A 24,232-nucleotide genomic window follows, 5' to 3' on the forward strand; every position below is an offset into this window, starting at 1 on the left:
TTCATTCTACTTGTTTATTTTACATATAGACCTAGACAAGAGTGCAGCCATCTTTAGAATTTTGTGTTTGAACTTCTGTTTACAAACCGTCTAGCTGGTGTGGTGGATTTACCTATTGTTAACCAAAGTTATCATGTTAAAAAAAAAATTTCTTAGAGGACCACGGTTCGGTTCTGCACCCCAGCTTGGTTCAAAATGTACCTTGATACAAAATAACTGTATCCCCATTTTACTGTTTCTATAGTTTAAAGTAAGCAGCCCGTCAAAACAACGGAGCATTGCACAACACTCAGGGCTGTTTTCGGGAATGATCATTTGGCACTCTAATATTTTTATCTAGAGCCAAACAAGCTTCATTCAAGCCCGCTCCGTGCACGTTGCTTCTCTTCCCCGCTAAAGACGTAAAGCAATACAAGAGCAACAGATGACATAGGTATTTTGACAACAGTAGCAGAAACATGGTGAGCAGCCAATAAATAATAATTCATACTTTCGCTAAAACAAATCAGAAAATGAGAATGCTGCAATTATAGTAATTTTTATCTGCCATACAGTATGACTCTGACCGTTCAAACCAGGTTGTGACAAAATTATTTTTTTTATCTACAGTATATTTAGCATTAGGCCTAGTGATCAGCATGTTAAGAGCATTTCATAATAAAGTTATAATTGAAAAAAAAAAATTGTAGATGGCAAGGAAAGACCATTAAAACTTAAAAATTTTTAGTTAACTTTGTTTTCTGCTCATAATGAGATCATTTTTATGATTATGTACGTTGTTTGAACCGTCTATTCCAACATCTCAACCAAAGCTAAAAATTCTGGATTCTCTCATAATCCAATTCATGTGGCACTCCTGTTGTTGACTAATTAAACTCCATCCCATTCAACCCCACGAGATGAGAGAGACTGCCAAAGAAAGGTGCATGAACACAAGAAAAAAAAAAGAAAAAAAAAGAAGACACATAAAGAGACAGTGAGATCGTCGGATGAGAGTAATTTTGTATGGAGTGGTGTGGGTGATATGATCAAAATCTTGTAACAACATAAGTCAATTTATTTGACGATTTTTGATTTAAAAAAAATTATACCTTTTAAATTTCATCATTTTTGCCACCAATTTCAATATCTCTGCACCTCCGGGGTCGACCATGGTACACTGCTGCGCACCGACATGGCACCTCTTGTGTGAGCCAAAAAACTGCTTGCTGAACTCACAATTAAAAAACATATTTCAAATCAGCAACAAATTCTGACATGAGCTGTCCCATAAATGTTGTTTCTAATGCTCAAATAGCTTTAAAAATGCATTTTTTTAGGCTAGACGAGCCAGTGCGCCATTGCAGTCCTAAGCGTGAGTTTAGGGCTGGGCGATATGGCCAAAAAAATGTATCACGATAATTTTTTTACATTAGTCGATATCGATAATTTGTCACGGTATATGAATTCATTGTCTCCTTCTAGTCTCGTGTTTCTGTTGTTAGATGTGTGGGTGTGCGTGAGTGGGCGGAACCACTCAGATCAAGTGGATTAGCGATCCAGCTGATCGCAATCACCTCCCCAGCTTTTGCCTATCATCTCACCTTTAAAAACTCACTGAACTTTCCTTCCTTTGTCAGATCGTTGTTTGATGTCCCTTGTGTCTGATCCTGTTCCTGTCAACGTCTTGTCATGTTCCAGTCTTGTTCCTCGGTTCGCTACTATTCTGGATTTATTCATCACCTCATCATCACGGCACTTCAGTCTGGATTACTGACCGTCTTGTCCCTGCGTCACCAGCTTGTTGTGTGTGCTCTGAGTGAAAATACACCATTAAAGAGTTTTACTTGCATTCTTGCTTCCGCATCTTGTTTCGTGATAGAACGATCTGACCAACGATTGAAGCAGCAGGTGAATCTTCGACGTTGGAAGATTTCGTCCAGTCCAGTCTTCAGCGTATGGATAGTCAAGAGAGAAACTTGAATGATATGGCGCGCGCCGTTCAGGTGCTGGTGACGCAGGTGTCCGAGCTCACCCAGCAAATACAACAGCTACAAGCTCCCACTGCGCCACCCACACCAGTCGTTCCCCTCGGACATCAGAGAGCGCATCCCAGTCAGAGCCTCGACTACCAGTCCCGCAACCTTATGACGGTGAGCCCAGCTATTGTAGAGCATTTTTGAACCGTTGTTCCATGCACTTCTCGTTGCAGCCCCGGACTTTTACACACACGAAACCCGCCAAAGTGGCATTCGTGTTGACTCTGCTGACTGGGAAAGCAGCTCTCTGGGGAACGGCTGTGTGGGAGAACCAGGATCCATGCTGCGCCTCGTTCCTGACACTCGCCGCCGAGATGAAACGAGTGTTCGCCGTGCGGTCGCAGGGAGAGTGGCAGCAAGGTTGCTCGCGGAACTCAAATAGGAAGAGAGGTCGGTGTCTGAGTACTCAATTCAGTTCAGGACCCTGGCGGCAGAGTGTCACTGGAACGAGGAGGCGCAGTGGGACATGTTCCTGCATGGGCTGGCCGACCGCGTTCAAAAAGAGATCTACGTCCTGGACCTGCCTCCGTCTTTGAATGGACTTGTGGACATTGCGCTTCGAGTAGACGCACGACTGACCAGAAGCGAACGTGGACTCTACACAGCCGGGTTCCGGAGGGTATTGAGAGCCAGCAGTCCAGCGGCGGGAGCGCGGTCAGCCCTACCTACGATCACGAGCCCATGCAGGTGGGGGCGAGCTCGGCTTTCCCGGGAGGAGAAGGAGAGGTGGAGATCCCAAGGTCTCTGCCTTTACTGCGGGGCCGCGGGACACTTCGCCTATAGTTGTCCGGTAAAAGGCCAAGCCCGGCAATAAGTATGAGGCTACTGTCGGGTGGGATCTCCGCCGACAAGACCTCATCTACATCTACGCTCCTCCCAGTAAGACTAAGATGGTCAGTACACAAGCAGGACAGTCAAGCACTGGTGGATTCTGGGGCAGAAGGTAACTTTATGGACCATTCATTTGCACGTAAACTTCAGATTCCCCTTTTACCCCTCACCAGTAGGATATCTGTACATGCACTCAACGGTCAAGACCTTCCCACCATCTCCCTCATCACCGGACCATTCGCACTCACCAATTCAGGCAACCACACCCGAGACACTTTCCTTCTACATACTGGAGTCTCCACTCGCACTGTCTGGTGTCTGCTTGTTCGTCTGTTGCTGTCTCTATGTTTCAGGAGGAGGCAGTGGATTTATCAAACATGCCCGCAGAGTATCTAGACCTGAAAGAGGTGTTCAGTAAGTCTTGCGCTGCTTCTCTCCCTCCGCATCGTCCCTACGACTGTGCCATAGATTTATTGTCAGGTAAGTCTCCGCCTAAAGGCAAGTTATATTCGCTCTCTGTCCCGGAGAGGGAGGCTATGAAGAAATATATTTCTGATTCTCTAGCAACGAAGTTCATCCGCCCTTCCTCTTCTCCAGCGGGGGCAGGGTTCTTTTTTGTGGGGAAGAAGGATGGATCTCAGCGACCTTGTATTGATTACCGAGGGTTGAACAGCATCACGGTAAAGAATACCTATCCTTTGCCGTTGATGTCTTCAGCTTTCGAGAGGTTGCAGGGAGCGTCTATCTTCACTAAATTGGACTTAAGAATCGCTTATCATTTGGTTCGCATTAGGGAGGGGGATGAATGGAAGAGTGCTTTTAACACCCCTAGGGGGCACTTTGAATACTTGGTCATGCCTTTCGGTATGTCCAACTCCCCAGCAGTCTTCCAGGCACTCGTCAATGACGTGCTGAGAGATAAGGTTGACCAGTTCATATATGTCTACCTGGATGACATATTGATATTTTTATCTTCTCTCCAGGAACACGTTCAGCACGTCCGACGAGTGCTTCAGAGGTTGCTAGAGAATGGGCTTTTTGTCAAGGCGGAGAAATGCGTTTTTCATGCACAGTCTGTTCCGTTTTTAGGATTCATTGTGTCGACTAAGGGAAATTCACATGGATCCTGAGAGGGTTAAGGCTGTGGTGGATTGGCCAAGTCCAGAATCCTGTAAGGCCCTACAGATGTTTCTGGGGTTCACCAATTTTTACCGGCGGTTTATTCGCAATTTCAGCTAACTGGCCGCTCATCTAACCGCCTTGACCTCCCCCAGAACTACGTTCAGGAGGTCAGACGCTGATGAGGCAGCGTTTGCCAAACTAAAAAGCCGCTTCATTTCAGCTCCCATCCTCATTGCCCCTGATACATCACGTCAGTTCGTGGTGGAGGTCGATGCGTCAGAGGTGGGGGTAGGTGCAGTGAGATCCCAGCGTTCTCCCACAGACGACAGGATGCATCCGTACGCGTTTTTGTCACATCGCTTATCCCCTTCCGAACGTAATTATGACATTGGTAACCGAGAGTTGTTGGCAGTCAAGTTAGCGTTGGAGGAATGGCGTCACTGGTTAGAAGGGTCAGGGGTGCCTTTTATCGTCTGGACTGATCATAAGAATTTGGAATAGATCAGAACTGCTAAAAGATTGAACTCCAGGCAGGCTCGTTGGGCACTTTTTTTCGGACGTTTTGATTTTACTCTCTCGTACCGCCCGGGTTCTAAAAACATCAAACCCGATTCTTTGTTGCGCATTTTTGATCGCTCCGAACGCCCGTCTACTCCCGAGTGCATTTTGCCTGAGAATCTATTCATCTCCACACTCATATGGGAGGTCGAATCGAGGGTCATAACGGCCCTAGAAGGGGTAACGCCTCCGCCCGGTGGCCCACCGAATCGTTTATTTGTGCCGGAGGGATTACGGTCTGACGTTATTCGGTGGGGTCATTGCTCCAACGTGGCTTGTCATCCAGGAGTTAATAGCACTAGTTTTAATAGCACATAACGGTTGTTTTAACTGTGGTGGACCGATTCTCGAAGGCGGCACACTTTATTCCCTTACCCAAATTACCCTCAGCTAAGGAGACAGCGTTGAGAGTCGTTGATCACATCTTTCACTTACATGGCCTCCCGATTGACGTTGTCTCCGACAGAGGACCCCAGTTTGTGTCCAAATTTTGGCAAGAGTTTTGTAGGCTACTGGGAGGGACTGTTAGTCTGTCCTCAGGGTTTCATCCCCAGAGCAATGGCCAAACCGAGAGAGCCAACCAGGATTTGGAAACGGTGTTGTGATGTTTGGTTTCCAAGAACCCTTCCTCATGGAGTGAACAACTGTCTATGGTGGAGTACGTCCACAACCCATTAACAGTGTCATCCACGGGTCTGTCTCTGTTTGAGTGTAGTTTAGGGTACCAGTCACCTATTTTTCCCAGTCTGGAGTCCGAGGTTGCGGTTCCCTCCGCTCACGCTTTCATCCAGAGGTGTCACCGCACGTGGACTAGAGCCTGTGAGACTCTACTCCAGGTGGGGGCGCGCACCAAGGCCAAGGCCGATTGCCACCGGTCGAAGCCTCCCGTATACGTCGCCGGTCAAAAAGTGTGGCTTTCTACTAAGGACATTCCTCTCCGCTCCGTCTCGAATAAACTTGCTCCCAAATTTATTGGCCCATTTACTGTCACCAAGATCATTAGTCCGGTGGCAGTCCGCCTCAACTTGCCTCCAGTGTACAGGAGGATTCATCCCGTCTTTCATGTATCAAAAATTAAACCCGTGTTTCACTCTCACATTAATCAGCCAGTTCCGGTTCCTCTCCCGCCGCGTCTAGTAGAAGGGGAACCCACTTATTCGGTCAACCGTATTCTGGACTCTAGGCGGAGGGGACGCGGGTTCCAATACTTGGTGGACTGGGAAGGTTACGGTCCGAAGGAGAGAAGTTGGGTACCTGCTAGAGACATCCTGGATCACTCCCTTATTGATGATTACAATCGACAGGTAGGGGAGCCTGGTACCGCCAGGAGGCTTTCCTAGGGAGGGGGGTACTGTCACGGTTTATGAATTGATTGTCTCCTTCTAGTTTTGTGTTTCTTTTGTTAGATGTGTGGGTGTGCGTGAGTGGGCGGCACCACTCAGATCAGTTGGATTAGCGATCCAGCTGATCGCAATCACCTCCCCAGCTGTTGCCTATCATCTCACCTTTAAATACTCACTGAACTTTCCTTCCTTTGTCAGATTGTTGTTTGATGTCCCTCGTGTGTGATCCTGTTCCTGTCAACGTCTTGTCCTGTTCCAGTCTTGTTCCTCGGTTCGCCACTATTCTGGATTTATTCATCACCTCATCATCACGGCACTTCACTCTGGATTACTGACCGACTTGTCCCTGCGTCACCAGCTTGTTGTGTGTGCTCTGACTGAGTGTGAATAGACCATTAAAGAGTTTTACTTGCATTCTTGCTTCCGCATCTTTTATCGTGATATAATTATCACGATAAAAATCAAATCTTTATTTCTTTCAAGTTTAAAGGCAGATATTTGCTCTGAAGTGAAAGTTGTAGAAACCAGAGCGTTAATTGTGGTTTTAAACTACTCTTTATTGTCAGAACATATCATGACAAACACTTGCCAAACAGGTGAACATTTCATAAATCTGAGGTAGAACATTCAAACATTTTGTCATTTTTCCTTAAAATAAATATCTGAATATAAAAATATATTTCTTAGTTTCTGCATGTGCTAATGGGGGATATTGTTTAGTGTTAAGTGACTTTGATGGCACGTAGCCTATCTTCAGCACAGTTCGCAGTGCAGGCTGCAATATTAATATTACATGTTTTGTCTCAAAACGCATATTTGACAGTGAGTTGACAGTAAATCTGCATCCTAACTCAAGCTAATACTCCTATGTTAAATTTATGTCCAGAAAAAAAACAGTAACATCTGTTAAATTTTTTTTAAAAATATTCTGACTGTTTGAGTTTTATTAAAATTAACCATTGGTCATCCAGTATCATGCATTTAGATCATAACCACAGATAAAACCAGACATGGCCTATAGCACCTCACCATCATGGCACAATGTAACTTTATGGTTTCTATGGTATTTATGAAAAACAGTAGCCTAAATACATTATTAAATACTGTAATTATATTCCATTAGTCCTTTAATACATTGTCTACATTAATAATATAATACAATTCAATAAGTATATCCCACATTTCATGGTGCAGTTAATATTACTAGGCTAACATTACAGTAAATCCATGGTAAATGGATTCAGTATCAATTCAGATTCTGACTGTATCGTTGCGCACAGTGTTTCTTCAGTTTGTCAGCACTGTTTCATCTGCCTTTAAACTGGTTTAAATCATGGAGACATTTGCGTTCTTCGCTGAATTCAAGCCTTTGTCACTGGATCTCGTGACCGAGACCGATCAGAGTAAACGCATCTGCTCTAGTTAGCTCGCGCTGCGCTGCCGTTTGGACTTTGAGCCGACGGGATAAATGGTCCGTGTGGCGCGCCACGCGGTTCAAATGAGTTTCGTTCCACTTCTGGCGCATAAACTTTATCGAACTCTTGATATCGGTTTATCGAGGAAAATTATATTGCAATAATTATCATTATCGTTTTATCGCCCAGCCCTACGTGAGTCTCAAGTTTCTATGTGAACCAGAGCTTTTAACGGCAGCTGCAATGACTTTACCAATCAGCGATTGGCTCTTTTACCTAGAAGGCGGGACGTATTCCGCCATATTGCACATTGCAGTTTCTCCCTTCCATAAGTAATAGGAGTGAACCGTCTTTCTATATCTACTGTATAGTCTTTGGTATAAACTTGATATCATAGGCAAAAGCTAATACAGGCATCAAGTAGAAGCCTGTTCAATGTGAAAATAGTTAAAATTGTTGCAACCATGAAGTCTGGTTGTGCAACTGCAATGAATGTCCCAATATGAAATAAAAAATAAAAACCATTATTTAAACTAAATGAATAATACTTTTAATCTAAGATTGTTGTTCTAAAAAGTTAGTTTTAAGTAAACTGCTGTTTGCAGACGCACTCTCGCCCGATCCTCAAGCAATGCCAAGTGTGCCATTCTCACCAGTTCTCAAAATAAACACCTTTTATACAGACGCAGATTACAGACCTCTCATTAGCCAGCTGTATATACGAGTATATCTGCGTTATTCAGAGAAACCTTACAGCTGAAGCTATAATGCAGCTTTTCTTACTCTTTAACTGTATATGATGGAATGTATTTAAGATTAAATTAAATTGTATTATTTAATAATTGTATTATATAATTTTATATATGGATTATATAATACAATTAATGCAACATACTTCAAAATAATTAGAGTCATGTTACGATGAAATATAACTTCTTAACACGATAAGTTTGTACAGAGTAAGTGATTTTTGTGTACGTGTGGTTTCAATTGTTCCTATATTTTTTCACAAATTTAGAATAAATTTTATTACGACATTTTTGGTGAATCATAATCTGTTCTTAAAATCGTTTGTACGCACATTTCACGCACAAATGCTTAGTGAATGAAACCAATTTTCCTGAATTTCGAAAAGATTAAAAAAAAACTTTTTTTTAAGCTTTATTTGTCATTGACACCTTTATTCTATTTAAAGTGTCACAAAAGTGATTCAGTCAAGAACGAGAGATTTTCTCTTTTTTGTTGTTTGATCAACATTAAAGGGTTAGTTCACCCAAAAATGAAAACGATGACATTAATGACTCACCCTTATGTCGCTCCAAGCCCGTAAGACCTCCGTTCATCTTCAGAACACAGTTTAAGATATTTTAGATTTAGTCCGAGAGCTTTCTGTCCCTCCATTGAAAATGTATGAACGGTATACTGTCCTTGTCCAGAAAGGAAATAAAGACATCATCAAAGTAGTCCATGTGACATCAGTGGGTTAGTTAGAATGTTTTGAAGCATCGGAAATACATTTTGGTCCAAAAATAACAAAAACTATGGATTTATTCAGCATTGTATTGTCTTCCGGTTCTGTTGGGGATCCGCGTTCACGAGTCTGCAGTGACGCTGATGACGTAAGACGCTGCTGACGTGTATCTGGTGCGTCCGTGTATTCGGGTTTGTAGCAATGTTCAGGGAAGAAGGAGGCGAGAACCGGCGAACATACATACTTTATTTAAAATAAAATAAACAAACTAAAATACCGCCAGCAGCCCCTCGCGGACGACTGCTGGCTTACCCAAAATAAAAATAACGGCCAGCAGCCCCTCGCGGACGACTGCTGGCTAAAAATAAAACACAAATACAAAAACCAAAACTCAACTAAAATTCAGGCCTGTTCCTCTCTCGATCATCAACGTCGTCGCTCCCCCTTTATGCTTCCGCTCCTCCGTGAGAGATGCGAGACCGGTTTGCTCACAGGTGTTGCTCATTATCAATCGCACCACCGGCCTCGCGCTGTTCTCTCACGTCCCTCGGCCGTCCTGTTCGCCACATACCCCCATCGCCCCTCACAGGGTACCCACGAGCCTGTGCCCACTCCCCCCCGGCGGCGGCGATCCCTGGGGGGTATGGACCGACAAGCTGAGGGAAACGGAGACGGAAGCATGAGGAGCGACAGATCGAGAGAGGGGGGAGAGAAAAAAAAAATTGGTCCGGTTCCCACAACACGCTGCCATCTGGTCCCCCACCAGATCCCCCTCCGCGGTGCCTGCCGGTGACGCTGGGTAGCCCTCGGTGGACGGCTCGATGCTCCTCCGCCGCCCGGTGGACGGCGACGGCTCCTCGGGTGCCTTGGGCAGACGGTAGGATTCCCCCGCTCCCTGCTCCTCCCCTTTTCCTGGTGGACGGCAGCAGGCTCCGGCCCACGGCGAGCGGGAAGAAGGAGGCGGGAACCGGCGAACATACATACTTTATTTAAAATAAAATAAACAAACTAAAATACCGCCAGCAGCCCCTCGCGGACGACTGCTGGCTTACCCAAAATAAACATAACGGCCAGCAGCCCCTCGCGGACGACTGCTGGCTAAAAATAAAACACAAATACAAAAACCAAAACTCAACTAAAATACAGGCCTGTTCCTCTCTCGATCATCAACGTCGTCGCTCCCCCTTTATGCTTCCGCTCCTCAGTGAGAGATGCGAGACCGGTGTGCTCACAGGTGTTGCTCATTATCAATCGCACCACCGGCCTCGCGCTGTTCTCTCACGTCCCTCGGCCGTCCTGTTCGCCACAGGGTTCAAATAAATATGGCTGGGCAACAAAATGCAAGTCTTCCTCTGTGTGGAAATCCTTAGACATGTTTGTGAAGATTGTTTTGTTTCCAGCGTGCGTCTCCCTCAGACTGTAAACGAAGCTCGGGCGCACCAGATACACGTCAGCAGCGTCTTACGTCAGCAGCGTCACTGAACGCGGATCCACAACAGAACCGGAAGACAATACAATGCTGAATAAAGTCCTAGTTTTTGTTATTTTGGGACCAAAATGTATTTCCGATGCTTCAAAACATTCTAACTAACCCACTGATGTCACATGGACTACTTTGATGATGTCTTTATTTCCTTTCTGGACAAGGACAGTATACCGTTCATACATTTTCAATGGAGGGACAGAAAGCTCTCGGACTAAATCTAAAATATCTTAAACTGTGTTCTGAAGATGAACAGAGATCTTACGGGCTTGGAGCGACATGAGGGTGAGTCATTAATGACATCATTTTCATTTTTGGGTGAACTAACCCTTTAATGGCACAGATGGCAGCAGGTTTATTAGGCTGCTGTTACAGAATGCACTGATCTAATGTACTTGTTACACATGCATTTTATCTCAGCCTTTTTACGTTCAATTGAGACACAAATGACGGTTTACGAGGATACTTGCAAAGACGGGCATTTTGACACATAAGTATGTGTATTTAAACGCTCAAGCCCAATTAGGTGGCAAAAAGAACTTGATTGAAATGTGTTCTCTCTTAGACAGCTCTCGGAAACCATCTCTCAGACTATCTCTATAGCGAAACGAGTTCTATTTTTCAGCTTATTGCATTTCAGCGGTTAAAAAAAAGCTTGTTTTTAAAATTTAACTTCTCTGGTTTCTAATATTTGAATTCAATACATGACCCAGCCAGTGTAAGGGACATGTAAAATATTGAATAAAATAATTGCTCTCATCAAATGAGGCATAGAAATAGTCCAAATAGAAAGTGTCAAGTATCTGTCACAACTAGAAGAGGGGACAGCAGACTCAAAGGTACCAGTTCTTTATTGAAATGTGCAAATACAAGGAATGAATCCGGTTAGCCAACAGTATCAAAGAAAGTCACTGACTATGTTTACATGCAGCCAATAACCCGTTCAAACCAGGGATATTAGCAATAACCCGGTCACGCACAGCTATGTAAACACCGGCAAAAACCCGAATATCCTCATATCCCGGATTTTAAAAACAGGGATATGATACCTGGGGTACCCCTTTTCTAACCCGAATTTTTGGTCTTTGGTCATGTAAACGCGTATCGGCATATCCCCATAATGATTTGTGCTCTGCGCATGTTCTATTCGCAAGGAATCTTGGTCTTTTGAGTAGAGGAACTTCTCGGCGCATACAAAAACCCGCGTGCAGTATACCGGAAGTAAACATGTCGAGACAAAGCACAGCATACATTTGGAGCGAGGTCAGTACCAGCACCAAAGCGCAAACAAAGGCGATCGCTATCTGCCCCGAACTATTCATTATCCACGTGCTGCTGCTGTTGTTGTTGTCTTTGGATAAAAGAAGAAAAATCGGAAATGACGCATATTGCGTCTTAAGGTTGTCCGTACGTTCAGACGCTAACCGTGCGTCGCCGTTTACATCGGGATATTGCAATTCCATGTATACAGGAGTAACTCTCTGCTCACGCATGTAAACGGGTTATTCCTAATGTTTCAGAAACTTGAATAGTTACCTTAAAGGATTAGTTCACTTATTAAAAAACTTTTGCTGATAATTTACTCACCCCCATGTCATCCAAGATGTCCATGTCTTTCTTTCTTCAGTCGAAAAGAAATTAAGGTTTTTGATGAAAACATTCTAGGATTTTTCTAGATTCGTTCATTTTGTTCGTTGAATGAACGAAATGACTCGAAAAAAGATTTGTTCATTTTGATGAACGAGTTCGAACAGGAGAGTCACGAACGTGCATCACAGAACAGAGCAAAGCGAGCAATTGTGCTTATAAAACTTAAACTTTTTTATTTATTTTTGAATTCACAGAACATTTCGCAAGATAAGACCCTTATGCATCGTCTGGTGTCGTTTATAGCCATTTGAAGCTGCACCGAAACTGTCATTTGGACCTTGGACCGTTTGGTACCCCATGAAGTCCATTATATGGAGAAAAATCCTAGAATGTTTTCATCAAAAACCTTAATTTCTTTTCGACTGAAGAAAGAAAGACATGGACATCTTGGATGACATGGGGGTAAGTAAATTATCAGCAAAAGTTTTTTAAAAAGTGAACTAATCCTTGAACCCGACCATAACCCGAAAATTGGCTGCATGTAAACGTAGTGACTGATTCATCACTTAACTTGAACTTAAAAGTCTCTTTGTCCTTAATAGGTATAGGTGAATAGAGATTGTCAATGCAAGGAAGAGGATGATGATCGCAAAGGTTAAGTATCCACAAGGCAAGTAGGCAGAAAGGTAAGTCCATACACCAGGTAAAGAGTGACAAGACCAGACAATGTGAGAGTGTGGATGGCATGCTTAAATGTGGTGCTGCTGATGAGGGTGATGATTGAGTGTTTGCAGGTGGGAGCCAGGATGCTGTGAAATGAAATGCTGTGGTGACTGGGCTGGTGACTGGAGATTGCGACAGCATCAGGTCAAATAACACAAGGTCCAACATTTTCATGACAATTAAACACCCCCACCCCAAATCTCATTATTAAAAAGAAAAGAAAAACAAAATAAGATTTTTTTTCTCTCATGAATAATATGACCGCTGCATGTGAAAATGCACAAAATTGTTTTACAGTTCATAATTTATGTTAATTAGTACACTGTGGCAGTGCATGAAACAAGTCTTACCTAACGTTGATACAAATGTTTAGAAGCAGTGTTTTCCCTACCATTGTTTTGAGGGGGCAGCCCCCCTGCCCCCCCCTGAAAGAATGACAAATATATAATTTAAAAAAATAAAAAAAACGACGTGTGAGGTCCATGTAGTAACTTTAGCGGCTATGATTTTCGCAATGCAAAAACGCGGACGGAATCGCGGAATCCAGTAATAAAAACGCTATTTACTGTATAACACAGAATTTTTGATGAACGAAATAAAAAGAAGTTCAGTACACTTCAGTACAAATCCCGATATAGACTAGTATGTGAATATTAAACCGCAAAAAGACTATTTAAATACGAATCCTACATGTTCTGTGTGAATGAATGGTGCAGACGGCGCGCAGTTTCATTTACCTCTCACACACAGTCATTAGCTGTGTTTACATGGACACCTTTTGGTTCGTTCGAAATGAAACTTAATCAGATTGATGAATCCGAACACGGTGTTTACATGAACGATACTAGAGGTAATCGGGTTGATGTGCACGTTTATATGTCACAAGTTTCAAATCTGAATTGATTTTTTGACATGCGCACACTGCACGAATACTGACGCAGTTTGAGCATAACTATTCTCCTCTATTGGTTCTTTATTTGTTTTAAAAAGCAGACTAAATATTTTTCCGTCTCTGGTCATGATTTGGAGACAATGAGCATATGAACCATTTTTCCGTGCTGCTTATATTTATCACGCAGTAAAACGCACCCAAAACCAGTCATCTATGGATGAGAGTCTGAAACATGGACTGGTGGAACGTTGTCGTGCTCCACTTCACAGAAGCTGAGTGAAATGAGAATTTTAGAACAACGGGACACTCATTTAGATGACACTTTATTCAACAGGAAGAACAGCGCGTTCCATGCGTCATGTCATTACGCTATTTCAACGTCATTGCACATGCGCAATCCTTTCAGTTTCGGTTTTTAATCCAATCAAGTGTTTGGCTACATGTTCTCGCGATCGGATTACAAAAGGAATAAATCACCCCTTTCAATCAGATCGAAATTCCAATCAGATCGAGCTCAATCAGATCGATTAAGGAGTTTACATTAAGGTTTTTTTAGTCTGATTGAGCCGTCAATCCGATTATAAGAGTCCATGTAAACGCAGATAGCATGTGTGACGCTCGTGCTGTTTTTGCCTATATGAGGACACGAATGCATGAACTTCATCTCCAAACTCTAGATCCGCTCTGAAAGTCTCTTCGTTAGCAACCGCTTTATTTGAGAAAAACTATCGTCATGCCATAAACACAAACTCAAAGGTCTTCACGGCAAACCGTCAAAATATAAGTTTGTTTAACTTGGCAGGAATATATTACTGTTGTACAGTAGAACAGTAGTTAGATACGTCTCAATGTAATAATAATACTAACACTAATACCAATAAATAATCATCAAAACTTTGTTTTTCCTGTTTTAAGGAATAATAAAAAAAATTCTTCCATGCTTTAATTTTAACTGCAAAGCTAAATGTGCAGCACGCTGTTAAATTAATGTTTTATGTCTTCATTTGATCAAGCCCTATCAACGAGGAGCACTGTGATTATGGTTTATGCTCGTCACCTCATGTATTGACTATTGTAATGCTCTTTTTTTTGGTCTTCCCTTTAAACTTTTACACAAGTTACAGTTAGTGCAGAACTCTGCAGCAAGTATACTCCTAAGATGGAACACATATCTCCAGTTCTACAACAACTGCATTGGCTTCCTGTTAAACAGCGCATTGAATTTAAAATTTTGGCTCTTGCTTACAAAGCACTGCATAACCTGGCTCCTTCCTATTTATCTGACCTACTTTCAACCTATACTCCCTCTCAAACTCTTAGATCATCACCCACATTCTCCTTAGTTCTTCCTCGCATGCGCTTGGCTTCCATGGGATCTCAAGCTTTTAGTTACGCTGCTCCTTATCTGTGGATAAGTTGTTATACTTGCTTTCACAGGACATTCGCAATAGTAACTCTTTCCCTATCTTTAAGTCTTGTCTGAAAATGCATTTCTTTAGGCAGGCATACCTGTGATATTGTATATATCTCTGATCGGTTGTGAAATTAATTTTTTTTATGCAATTTATCGGCATGTAAGATTTTTTTTGAGTATCACCAAAAAAAAAAGTTTTATCTGCATATAAGGTGTTCTTGAGTGTCACCAAAAAATTGTTTATGCGTTTTATCTGCATGTAATGTGTCCTTGAGTGTCAAGTAAGGCCCCTATAAATAAAATGTATTATTATTATTGTTATTACATAATTACCAAAGAAAACACACCGACTTTGTGTGAAAAAACCCATTTCATAGAATTTGTTTTAATGTTGTATAAGTTTAATAATTGTATAAGTTTCATGATTTCAATTAATTAGAGATGGTTTTTGATTACTAAAAATGTTACACCATGTATCCGTAACGCCCGCTCCACTAGTAGTCTACCACCCCCCTGAAAATAAATCCTAGGGGAAACACTAAGAAGTATCCAGAAATACAAAAATGTTACATCTTGCACAATTACAAAAAAGCTGTTTTATTGTCATAAATTCAAAACAGCACATATCTGACACAAATGCAGTTTTTATCTAAGTGCACATCATGCTATTCTGCAGCACTCTCATTTCCGCCAACTTTTGCAGCCGCGTTCATGACCATTAATGAAGACCTGTATTAAACAATGCTTAGGAGATAAAATACAACTTCAACATATTCTTACACAACTTCTATAGCCCATCCATAGTGAAATGAATAACTGCATAGAACAAACCACAGAATATATCCCATCCAAGATTTTCACTCAATTTTCAGCAGGGCTTTATAACAGTGGAATATTAATCCCAGACTGTCCTGCATATTAGTCACATCTGGCGTGTCAAGGTAGCAGGATGTCAGTGATTCTATTTAGGACCTGTGAAAGAATTAAAATAGCAGCACAGGAATGAGATGAAAGCATTCACTGAAATACTGCTAAAGCAAGAATAAAGAGAGAAAATTGCTCCTACAGATGCAGGGCATCTCTAAAGCACAATTTATACTTCTGTGTCGAACTTACGCCGTAGCTACGCCGTAGGCTGTGCGTAGCGCGCGTACCCTTCGGCGTACCCTGACGTGCACCTCTCCAAAAATGTAACAACGCGTCAATTCGACGCGGACGCAAGCCCTGTGATTGGTCTGCTCAAACCGCTCCCTCGGGTTTCACATGCTCCCTCTGCGTGCGTCAATGCGGACAACGACGCAGAAGTATAAATTAAAACCAATGCGTAGTCTACGGCGTAGAGGCTCCGGCGTATGTCCGACACAGAAGTACAAATCAGCCTTTAATGGCAAGGGCATAAATGCTGCAATCAAAAAAATATTAAACAAAAATTAAAGGATAATAAATTAGATGGAAAATGTTATGATGACCATGATTCTCTAAGATATCTGACAACATTATTTGTTGCATTTATATAAATGGCAGAATAATCGTTTGCACTATGAAATCAGTTGGGAAAAGTTTTTTAAAACGATCATGCAAGCATTGATGGATCCATCACTGGGCAATTCCATGCGAAGGTCATCTTTACCATGAAAAAATAAAGTTTTAACCAAAAGAACAAAACCCTTTTTAAGTTGTCCATTTAGGTCTGTAATATACTGTATTAATGTGCTTTAACAAAAATTTTAAGAAAATTGCCTTGTTTATCCACCAGATATGAGGTGAGCAACAATGCTTAAATTACATTTTCAACCAGCCATATTTCATGCTTTCAAAAAAAGGTATCTGTTACGGCGCAGCAAGGACAAAGCAGAGAGTGAATCCAAATGCAAGCACTTTAATAATCCAACAAACAGGTAATCCAGGGTAATCCAGGGTAAACTCAGAACTAGGAACAAGGTACTCAGAACTCAGACTACAAGCAACATTAAACAACGACCGACAAAACACAACTGAAGCACAGGGGTTTAAATACACAGGCAAACAAGATAACAAGGGGGCGGGGCTAATTAGAAACACCTGGAGAGACTAATAAACAAGAAAAACTACAAAGGACTACAAAACATGGCACAGGACAGGAAATAAACAAAAGTCCAGACAAGTCAAGGAAAACATAAGGCAGGAATCGTGACAGTATCAAAGACCCCCTTTTTTAAACTTTATTTTAACAGTAAGCATTTTGCAGAAAGATGGAGGCATGCCTGAGAAATAAATATACTAATTTGGTCATAACAGCACTGTCTGTTGAATTTATAAGGGCTATAATAAAGAGGTCTTGACGCTTTCTCGTCACAACTAGAAGAGGGGACAGCAGACTCAAAGGTACCAGTTCTTTATTGAAAAGTGCAAATACAAGGAATGAATCCGGTTAGCCAACAGTATCAAAGAAAGTCACTGACTATGTTTACATGCAGCCAATAACCCGTTCAAACCAGGGATATTAGCAATAACCCGGTCACGCACAGCTATGTAAACACCGGCAAAAACCCGAATATCCTCATATCCCGGATTTTAAAAACAGGGATATGATACCTGGGGTACCCCTTTTCTAACCCGAATTTTTGGTCTTTGGTCATGTAAACGCGTATCGGCATATCCCCATAATGATTTGTGCTCTGCGCATGTTCTATTCGCAAGGAATCTTGGTCTTTTGAGTAGAGGAACTTCTCGGCGCATACAAAAACCCGCGTGCAGTATACCGGAAGTAAACATGGCGAGACAAAGCACAGCATACATTTGGAGCGAGGTCAGTACCAGCACCAAAGCGCAAACAAAGGCGATCGCTATCTGCCCCGAACTATTCATTATCCACGTGCTGCTGCTGTTGTTGTTGTCTTTGGATAAAAGAAGAAAAATCGGAAATGACGCATATTGCGTCTTAAGGTTGTCCGTACGTTCAGACGCTAATCGTGCGTCGCCGTTTACATCGGGATATTGCAATTCCATGTATACAGGAGTAACTCTCTGCTCACGCATGTAAACGGGTTATTCCTAATGTTTCAGAAACTTGAATAGTTACCTTAAAGGATTAGTTCACTTATTAAAAAACTTTTGCTGATAATTTACTCACCCCCATGTCATCCAAGATGTCCATGTCTTTCTTTCTTCAGTCGAAAAGAAATTAAGGTTTTTGATGAAAACATTCTAGGATTTTTCTAGATTCGTTCATTTTGTTCGTTGAATGAACGAAATGACTCGAAAAAAGATTTGTTCATTTTGATGAACGAGTTCGAACAGGAGAGTCACGAACGTGCATCACAGAACAGAGCAAAGCGAGCAATTGTGCTTATAAAACTTAAACTTTTTTATTTATTTTTGAATTCACAGAACATTTCGCAAGATAAGACCCTTATGCATCGTCTGGTGTCGTTTATAGCCATTTGAAGCTGCACCGAAACTGTCATTTGGACCTTGGACCGTTTGGTACCCCATGAAGTCCATTATATGGAGAAAAATCCTAGAATGTTTTCATCAAAAACCTTAATTTCTTTTCGACTGAAGAAAGAAAGACATGGACATCTTGGATGACATGGGGGTAAGTAAATTATCAGCAAAAGTTTTTTAAAAAGTGAACTAATCCTTGAACCCGACCATAACCCGAAAATTGGCTGCATGTAAACGTAGTGACTGATTCATCACTTAACTTGAACTTAAAAGTCTCTTTGTCCTTAATAGGTATAGGTGAATAGAGATTGTCAATGCAAGGAAGAGGATGATGATCGCAAAGGTTAAGTATCCACAAGGCAAGTAGGCAGAAAGGTAAGTCCATACACCAGGTAAAGAGTGACAAGACCAGACAATGTGAGAGTGTGGATGGCATGCTTAAATGTGGTGCTGCTGATGAGGGTGATGATTGAGTGTTTGCAGGTGGGAGCCAGGATGCTGTGAAATGAAATGCTGTGGTGACTGGGCTGGTGACTGGAGATTGCGACAGCATCAGGTCAAATAACACAAGGTCCAACATTTTCATGACAATTAAACACCCCCACCCCAAATCTCATTATTAAAAAGAAAAGAAAAACAAAATAAGATTTTTTTTCTCTCATGAATAATATGACCGCTGCATGTGAAAATGCACAAAATTGTTTTACAGTTCATAATTTATGTTAATTAGTACACTGTGGCAGTGCATGAAACAAGTCTTACCTAACGTTGATACAAATGTTTAGAAGCAGTGTTTTCCCTACCATTGTTTTGAGGGGGCAGCCCCCCTGCCCCCCCCTGAAAGAATGACAAATATATAATTTAAAAAATAAAAAAAACGACGTGTGAGGTCCATGTAGTAACTTTAGCGGCTATGATTTTCGCAATGCAAAAACGCGGACGGAATCGCGGAATCCAGTAATAAAAACGCTATTTACTGTATAACACAGAATTTTTGATGAACGAAATAAAAAGAAGTTCAGTACACTTCAGTACAAATCCCGATATAGACTAGTATGTGAATATTAAACCGCAAAAAGACTATTTAAATACGAATCCTACATGTTCTGTGTGAATGAATGGTGCAGACGGCGCGCAGTTTCATTTACCTCTCACACACAGTCATTAGCTGTGTTTACATGGACACCTTTTGGTTCGTTCGAAATGAAACTTAATCAGATTGATGAATCCGAACACGGTGTTTACATGAACGATACTAGAGGTAATCGGGTTGATGTGCACGTTTATATGTCACAAGTTTCAAATCTGAATTGATTTTTTGACATGCGCACACTGCACGAATACTGACGCAGTTTGAGCATAACTATTCTCCTCTATTGGTTCTTTATTTGTTTTAAAAAGCAGACTAAATATTTTTCCGTCTCTGGTCATGATTTGGAGACAATGAGCATATGAACCATTTTTCCGTGCTGCTTATATTTATCACGCAGTAAAACGCACCCAAAACCAGTCATCTATGGATGAGAGTCTGAAACATGGACTGGTGGAACGTTGTCGTGCTCCACTTCACAGAAGCTGAGTGAAATGAGAATTTTAGAACAACGGGACACTCATTTAGATGACACTTTATTCAACAGGAAGAACAGCGCGTTCCATGCGTCATGTCATTACGCTATTTCAACGTCATTGCACATGCGCAATCCTTTCAGTTTCGTTTTTTAATCCAATCAAGTGTTTGGCTACATGTTCTCGCGATCGGATTACAAAAGGAATAAATCACCCCTTTCAATCAGATCGAAATTCCAATCAGATCGAGCTCAATCAGATCGATTAAGGAGTTTACATTAAGGTTTTTTTAGTCTGATTGAGCCGTCAATCCGATTATAAGAGTCCATGTAAACGCAGATAGCATGTGTGACGCTCGTGCTGTTTTTGCCTATATGAGGACACGAATGCATGAACTTCATCTCCAAACTCTAGATCCGCTCTGAAAGTCTCTTCGTTAGCAACCGCTTTATTTGAGAAAAACTATCGTCATGCCATAAACACAAACTCAAAGGTCTTCACGGCAAACCGTCAAAATATAAGTTTGTTTAACTTGGCAGGAATATATTACTGTTGTACAGTAGAACAGTAGTTAGATACGTCTCAATGTAATAATAATACTAACACTAATACCAATAAATAATCATCAAAACTTTGTTTTTCCTGTTTTAAGGAATAATAAAAAAAATTCTTCCATGCTTTAATTTTAACTGCAAAGCTAAATGTGCAGCACGCTGTTAAATTAATGTTTTATGTCTTCATTTGATCAAGCCCTATCAACGAGGAGCACTGTGATTATGGTTTATGCTCGTCACCTCATGTATTGACTATTGTAATGCTCTTTTTTTTGGTCTTCCCTTTAAACTTTTACACAAGTTACAGTTAGTGCAGAACTCTGCAGCAAGTATACTCCTAAGATGGAACACATATCTCCAGTTCTACAACAACTGCATTGGCTTCCTGTTAAACAGCGCATTGAATTTAAAATTTTGGCTCTTGCTTACAAAGCACTGCATAACCTGGCTCCTTCCTATTTATCTGACCTACTTTCAACCTATACTCCCTCTCAAACTCTTAGATCATCACCCACATTCTCCTTAGTTCTTCCTCGCATGCGCTTGGCTTCCATGGGATCTCAAGCTTTTAGTTACGCTGCTCCTTATCTGTGGATAAGTTGTTATACTTGCTTTCACAGGACATTCGCAATAGTAACTCTTTCCCTATCTTTAAGTCTTGTCTGAAAATGCATTTCTTTAGGCAGGCATACCTGTGATATTGTATATATCTCTGATCGGTTGTGAAATTAATTTTTTTTATGCAATTTATCGGCATGTAAGATTTTTTTTGAGTATCACCAAAAAAAAAAGTTTTATCTGCATATAAGGTGTTCTTGAGTGTCACCAAAAAATTGTTTATGCGTTTTATCTGCATGTAATGTGTCCTTGAGTGTCAAGTAAGGCCCCTATAAATAAAATGTATTATTATTATTGTTATTACATAATTACCAAAGAAAACACACCGACTTTGTGTGAAAAAACCCATTTCATAGAATTTGTTTTAATGTTGTATAAGTTTAATAATTGTATAAGTTTCATGATTTCAATTAATTAGAGATGGTTTTTGATTACTAAAAATGTTACACCATGTATCCGTAACGCCCGCTCCACTAGTAGTCTACCACCCCCCTGAAAATAAATCCTAGGGGAAACACTAAGAAGTATCCAGAAATACAAAAATGTTACATCTTGCACAATTACAAAAAAGCTGTTTTATTGTCATAAATTCAAAACAGCACATATCTGACACAAATGCAGTTTTTATCTAAGTGCACATCATGCTATTCTGCAGCACTCTCATTTCCGCCAACTTTTGCAGCCGCGTTCATGACCATTAATGAAGACCTGTATTAAACAATGCTTAGGAGATAAAATACAACTTCAACATATTCTTACACAACTTCTATAGCCCATCCATAGTGAAATGAATAACTGCATAGAACAAACCACAGAATATATCCCATCCAAGATTTTCACTCAATTTTCAGCAGGGCTTTATAACAGTGGAATATTAATCCCAGACTGTCCTGCATATTAGTCACATCTGGCGTGTCAAGGTAGCAGGATGTCAGTGATTCTATTTAGGACCTGTGAAAGAATTAAAATAGCAGCACAGGAATGAGATGAAAGCATTCACTGAAATACTGCTAAAGCAAGAATAAAGAGAGAAAATTGCTCCTACAGATGCAGGGCATCTCTAAAGCACAATTTATACTTCTGTGTCGAACTTACGCCGTAGCTACGCCGTAGGCTGTGCGTAGCGCGCGTACCCTTCGGCGTACCCTGAAGTGCACCTCTCCAAAAATGTAACAACGCGTCAATTCGACGCGGACGCAAGCCCTGTGATTGGTCTGCTCAAACCGCTCCCTCGGGTTTCACATGCTCCCTCTGCGTGCGTCAATGCGGACAACGACGCAGAAGTATAAATTAAAACCAATGCGTAGTCTACGGCGTAGAGGCTCCGGCGTATGTCCGACACAGAAGTACAAATCAGCCTTTAATGGCAAGGGCATAAATGCTGCAATCAAAAAAATATTAAACAAAAATTAAAGGATAATAAATTAGATGGAAAATGTTATGATGACCATGATTCTCTAAGATATCTGACAACATTATTTGTTGCATTTATATAAATGGTAGAATAATCGTTTGCACTATGAAATCAGTTGGGAAAAGTTTTTTAAAACGATCATGCAAGCATTGATGGATCCATCACTGGGCAATTCCATGCGAAGGTCATCTTTACCATGAAAAAATAAAGTTTTAACCAAAAGAACAAAACCCTTTTTAAGTTGTCCATTTAGGTCTGTAATATACTGTATTAATGTGCTTTAACAAAAATTTTAAGAAAATTGCCTTGTTTATCCACCAGATATGAGGTGAGCAACAATGCTTAAATTACATTTTCAACCAGCCATATTTCATGCTTTCAAAAAAAGGTATCTGTTACGGCGCAGCAAGGACAAAGCAGAGAGTGAATCCAAATGCAAGCACTTTAATAATCCAACAAACAGGTAATCCAGGGTAAACTCAGAACTAGGAACAAGGTACTCAGAACTCAGACTACAAGCAACATTAAACAACGACCGACAAAACACAACTGAAGCACAGGGGTTTAAATACACAGGCAAACAAGATAACAAGGGGGCGGAGCTAATTAGAAACACCTGGAGAGACTAATAAACAAGAAAAACTACAAAGGACTACAAAACATGGCACAGGACAGGAAATAAACAAAAGTCCAGACAAGACAAGGAAAACATAAGGCAGGAATCGTGACAGTATCAAAGACCCCCTTTTTTAAACTTTATTTTAACAGTAAGCATTTTGCAGGAAGATGGAGGCATGCCTGAGAAATAAATATACTAATTTGGTCATAACAGCACTGTCTGTTGAATTTATAAGGGCTATAATAAAGAGGTCTTGACGCTTCAGTGCACTGTCACGTCCATAACGTTTTAAAGGTTTAGTTTATTTAATATGACCGTTATAAATGCAAATAACTTGAAACTTTATTTACAAAGCTAAATTATGTTTATGTTTATAAGGATACACAATTCATCTCACTACTTTGCTCTGAACAACCATAATAATGCGTTACGGACGTGACCGTTACGGACGCTTCATATTAAATCATGCAAATGACTATTGTGATCTGTTTCAAGACAGAAATGATTTTATATATAAACTTGTGCGCGTCTCATAAATATCAGAAATATAGCCTATCTATAGAAAGATTGCAAAGATCAAAACGAAAAGAAGTGGGCAACTCTCTGATTGTGTAATCTGTATGTGCTTTTTCCACCACCACGTCCCTTTAGAGGTTCGGTACGATCACACTGACAAAATAATAATAGGCTAATAATATTGCGTGTCAATTATTTTGTCAAATCATATTTATACGAAATAAAATGTGATGATTTTGACTCACGACTGTGCATTAAAATCCATAAACTGGCCGAAAACCGTGCGATCATTTAGACACAAAAAACGTAGGCGTTACATGATTGCTAGTGACTCACATCTACGGACAATAATGTCCATCGGTTCACCTGACTGTGGAGGAAACCTGTGATTTGAACTTCTATATGACAAACATTAATTGTTAATGTATTTTAATTTTGACTGTCTTCCGTAATAGTCTCTGCTTTAATGTTCCGTCTATGTGTTTATAGTATTACGTCTAGGCATGTGCCGGTATCAAATTTTCATGCTGCGATTAATTGATTGAGCTTTTATCACGGTATACGGTATTATCACAATATTTTAATTGCACAAGAGAAACAGACGGATTGGGGGTATCTAAAAAAAACTTGCATCACAATGTGTAATTGTGATTGTCAAA

The 24,232-nt window shown here is 40.9% G+C and overlaps 1 protein-coding gene across 1 annotated transcript in view; it reads right to left on the bottom strand.

The window, feature by feature from the left end:
- cacna1ea (calcium channel, voltage-dependent, R type, alpha 1E subunit a) overlaps window positions 1-24,232 on the bottom strand; it is a 186,714-nt gene that overhangs the window by 65,146 nt on the left and 97,336 nt on the right. The gene's annotated exons all lie outside the window — the stretch shown is intronic.

This window comes from Siphateles boraxobius, unplaced genomic scaffold, assembly GCF_051911475.1.
Source record: "Siphateles boraxobius isolate OS27281-9 unplaced genomic scaffold, OSU_SipBor_1 9, whole genome shotgun sequence".
Classification (NCBI taxonomy): domain Eukaryota; kingdom Metazoa; phylum Chordata; class Actinopteri; order Cypriniformes; family Leuciscidae; genus Siphateles; species Siphateles boraxobius.